Genomic DNA, 4894 nt, shown 5'->3' with positions numbered 1-4894 from the left:
GAAGGCTATCTCTCTTGGATCTGGGGGAAGTCCTTGTCATCAATCTTCCCCTGGTATTGGAGCGTTTCAGCTCAGAGACCCCCAGGCCAAAGGACACATGTTCCTGGTTCTGATTTCTTGGTGGTATAAGGTCCCCTTGTACTTCTGTTTGCTTCTTTCTTTTATATGTCAAAAGAGGTTGACTAAAAACGCAACCTAATTTTGTAGATTGGGCCCTGCCCAGTTAACACAACTGCCACTAATCCATCTCATTAACATCCTGCTGATAGGATTTACAATACACAGGAAAATACATCAGATGACAAAGGCTGCACAATCACACAACACTTGGAATCATGGCCTAACCAACTTGGCACATATTTTTGAGTTACAAAACTCAATCCATGGTAATAGCCCAGTTGACAGGTATTTTGGAGGGACATAATTCAATCCGTGATACATGGTAAGCACTGAATAATATCACCCTATATAATAAATAAATAGTAATATCACCCTCACATTCATTTTTATCTCAACACTCTTTTCCTTGTTTTTGACACACCACTAATCTTTTTTTTTTTGTAATCGTGATGTGGCTTATTGGTCCAGTTGTGAAGTTTTTTTTTTTTTTAATTTTTATTGTGCTTTAGGTGAAAGTTTACAAATGAAGTCAGTCTCTCATAGAAAAACTTATATACACCTTGCTATATACTCCTAGTTGCTCTCCTCCTAAAGAGACAACACATTCCTTCTCTCCACCCTGTATTTCCATGTCCTTTCAGGTTGTTTTTGTCCCCCTCGGCCTTCACATCTCCCCTCCAGACAAAAGCTGCCAACATAGTCTCATGTGTCTACTTGATCCAAGAGGCTCACTCCTCACCAGTATCATTTTCTATCTTATAGTGCAGTCCAATCCCTGTTTGAAGAGTTGGCTTTGGGAATGGTTCTTGTCTCGGGCTAACAGAAGGTCTGGGGACCATGAGCTCCAGGGTCCTTCTAGTCTCAGTCAGACCATTAAGTCTGGTCTTTTTATGAGAATTTGAGGTCTGCCTCCCACTGTTCTGCTCCTTCTCTGTCGTGTTCGCTGTGATGGCAGTCATTGATTGTAGGCAGGAACCATCTAGTTCTGACTCAGGCTGATGTAGTCCCTGATTCATGAGGCCCTTTCTGTCTCTGGGGCTCATAATTACCTTGTGTCTTTGGTGTTCTTCATTCTCCTTTGCTCCATGTGGGTTGAGACCAATTGATGCATCTTAAAATGGCATGCAGAATGTTTTCTTAATAGATTTTATTATGCCAATTGACCTAGATATTCCCTGAAACCATGGTCCCCAAATCCTTGCCTCTGCTACACTGGCCTTCGAAGTGTTCGGTTTATTCAGGAAACTTCTTTGCTTTTGGTTTAGTCCACTTGTGCTGACCTTGCCTGTATTGTGTGTTGTCTTTCCCTTTGCCTAAAATAGTTCTTGTCCTCTGTCTAATTAGTGAATACCCTCTCCCTCCCTCTCTTCCTTCCCCCCCTTGTAACCATCAAAGAATATTTTCTCCTCCACTTAAACTATTTCTTGACTTCTTATAATAGTTGTCTCATACAAATTTGTCCTTTTGCAACTGACTAATTTCACTCAGCATAATGCCTTCCAGATTCCTCCATGTTATGAAATATTTCACAGATTCATCTTTGTTCTTTATCGCTGCATAGTATTCCATTGTATGAATGTACCATAATTTATTTACTCATTCATCCGTTAATGGGCACCTTGTTTGCTTCCATCTTTTTGCTATTGTAAACACTGCTGCAATGAACATGGGTGTGCATATATCAGTTTGTGTAAAGGCTCTTATTTCTCTAAGATATATTCCAAGGAGTGGGATTCCTGGATCGTATGGTAGTTCTATTTCTAGCTTTCTAAAGAAGAGCCAAATCAATTTCAAAAGAAGTTGTACCATTTTACATTCGGACCAGCACTCTGTCAGTGTTCCAGAGTCTCCACGACCTCTCTAACATTCATTATTTTTTGTTTTTTGGATTAATGCCAGCCTCGTTGGAAGCAGATGGAATCTCATTGTACTTTTGATTTGCATTCCTCTAATGGCTGATGATCATGTGCATCTCTTCGTGTATCTCTTAGCTACCTGAATGTCCTCTTTAGTGAAGTGCCTGTTCATATCCTTTGCCCATTTTTTAATCTGGTTATTTTTCTTTTTATAGTTGAGTTTTTGCAATAACATGTAGATTTTAGAGATCAGCCACTGATCAGAAATGTCATAGCTAAAAACTTTTTCCCAGTCTCTCGGTAATCTTTTTGCTGTTTTGATGAAGCCTTTGGATGAGCATAGGTGTTTGACTTTTAGGAGTTCTCAGTTATCTGATTTCTCTTCTGGTGTTTGTACATTGTTAGTAATGTTTCGTATACTGTTTATGCCATTTATTAGGGCTCTTATTTTTTCTTCCATGATCTTTATCATTCTAGATTTTGTATTTAGGTCTTTGATCCATTTTGAGTTGTTTTTTGTGCATGGTATGAGGTATGGGTCTTGTTTCATTTTTTTTGCAGATGGATATCCAGTTATGTCAACACCATTTGTTAAAGGGATTGTCTTTTCCCCATTTAACAAACTTTTGGCCTTTGTCAAATTTCAACTGCTCATATGTGGATGGATTTATGCCTGGATTCTCAATTCTGTTCTATTGGCCTATGTGTCTGTTTTTCTACAAGTACTAGGATGTTTGGACGACTGTGGTGGTATAATATGTCCCAAAATCAGGTAGTGTAAGGTCTCCCACTTTGTTCTTTTTCAGTAGTGCTTACCTTATTGGGGCCTCTTGCCCTTCCATATGAAGTTGTTGATTTCTTTCTCCATCTCATTAAAAAATGATGAGAAATAGATCTGTTTCACAATACATAAATTAACACGTACCTCAAATTTCTTCTTCTCTTCCTCCATAAAATTCCCACAGGAAAATGGCAGGAGGAAATCACGCCACAGTGACTGAGTTCATCCTCTCTGGGCTAAAGACAAACCAGAGCTCCAGCTTCCCCTCTTTCTTTTTTTCTTAGGAACCTATGTGGTCGCAGTGATGGGGGACCTAGGCATCATCACACTGATTGGGCTTAGTTCTCACCTGCACACACCCATGTACTATTTCCTTAGCAGTTTGTCCTTCATTGATCTCTGCTATTCCACTGTCATACCTCCAAAATGCTGGTAAACTTTGTGACAGAGAAAAACATCATCTCGTATCATGAGTGCATGACTTAGTTATATTTCTTTCTTGTTTTGATATTGCAGAGTGTCATATGTTGGCTGTGATGACATTGATCACTATGTTGCCATCTGTAATATTTTGCTTTACAGTGTCACCATGTCTTACCAAGTCTGCTCTTGGTTGGTAGTTGAGGTGTATATGATGGGCTTCATTGGTGCCACAGTTCACCCAGGTTGCACGCTAAGAGTGATTTTCTGCAAGGCTAAAATTATCAACCATTACATCTGTGATCTTTTTCCACTACTGGAGCTCTCCTGCTCCAGCACATATACCAATGAACCGGTATTTTTTGCTTCAGTGGGCTCAATATTCTTGGACCAGCCTTGGCCATCCTTGGCTTGTATATCTCCATCATTGCCAGCATCCTGCAAATCCACTCCACTGCTAGCAGGTCCAAAGCCTTCAGCATATGCTGCTCTCACATCTCGGCTGTTTCCATCTTCTATGGTTCTCTAGCATTCATGTATCTACAGTCATCAAATGTCAGCTCCATGGACCAACGCAAAGTGTCTTCTGTGTTTTACACCATTATCGTGCCAATGCTGAACCGCCTATCTACAGCCTGAAGAATAAGGATGTCAAAGTTGTCTTAAATAAAATCATTGAGAAGAGATTATTTTGCTTTAACAAAGATTTATAGTTTCTGGAGAAGATTCTGTAAGGAAGGAATCCAAAGTCAGTAACATATATACAAAAATAGTGAGATTATTGCCAACACTTGATTATTTGGAAGAAAGGCCCCAAGGATAAGACTGGATTCCGAGTATCACTTGGAGGGCAGTTCCATGAGTGGCAGTGTCAATTCTAGGATTTTCCATAGGTCACCCACAGTAACCCACATTACCTCTAATCATTTGTTGAAAAATCTTCAAAGGCCTTCATTTGGGGGATTAGAATTTGTATATTTGGAATTTGGCAATTTGTTACATAAGATTTACCTATCATTACTCATAAAATGATCTGTTTGGTCTGTATCCTTTGATCCTCTTAATAATTTGCGTATTGGCCTTTGTTTATTAAAAAGTGTAAAAATAAACTGGAAAAAATATGGTCTCTAAAGTAAATAATTTTAAATCATTTGAAATGTACAAAATTCAATCCCTATTACTTCCTAATTGCAGAGAATTGTATTAAGGAATATAGGGGAAAGTGATGGTTAGTGAGACATAATTACCATACACAAAATGATAACTCTATGGTAGAAGAGATTGATAGACTAAACAGGGCTGAATACATTATGTGTATTTTTAATTATTTCTTTTGCAACAGTCTTCTTCACAGTTTTAGTATCTTGCTACCACCTCCATTTCCCAAAGAATCCTATATTCATTTTCCTCTAATTCTAAAAGGTTTTTCTTTTCACACATATTGTAGAATCACAGATGTAGAAGTGACATTTGCTGACTGTGCATTAAACTATATGGATCATTTCTGTGACCCTAATAACTTGCAGCATGTTTTCTCCTTTCCAAAAAGGGCAATTGAGAGCTTGACATAACTAATGTCATAATGATATGCTAAGTAACCCGTAAGCTTTTTAACTGTACCAGCTGCCCTGGCCTCTTCCCAAAAGTGTATGGGGCTTCTCAGCTCTTGTGGTCTTGGTCTTCCTCCTCTTCTTGTTCTTTTGGGAGATGGCCTTTA

The 4894-nt window shown here is 38.8% G+C and overlaps 1 pseudogene; it reads left to right on the top strand.

The window, feature by feature from the left end:
• The first annotated feature begins 2157 nt into the window (after nucleotides 1-2157).
• On the top strand, nucleotides 2158-3890 carry LOC135227715 (olfactory receptor 8G50-like; annotated as a pseudogene).
• Nucleotides 3891-4894: the final 1004 nt, after the last annotated feature.

Source organism: Loxodonta africana, chromosome 15, assembly GCF_030014295.1.
Source record: "Loxodonta africana isolate mLoxAfr1 chromosome 15, mLoxAfr1.hap2, whole genome shotgun sequence".
NCBI lineage: Eukaryota > Metazoa > Chordata > Mammalia > Proboscidea > Elephantidae > Loxodonta > Loxodonta africana.
The sequence above is the reverse complement of the archived record's forward strand: the minus strand, read 5'-3'. Positions and strand labels throughout refer to the sequence as shown.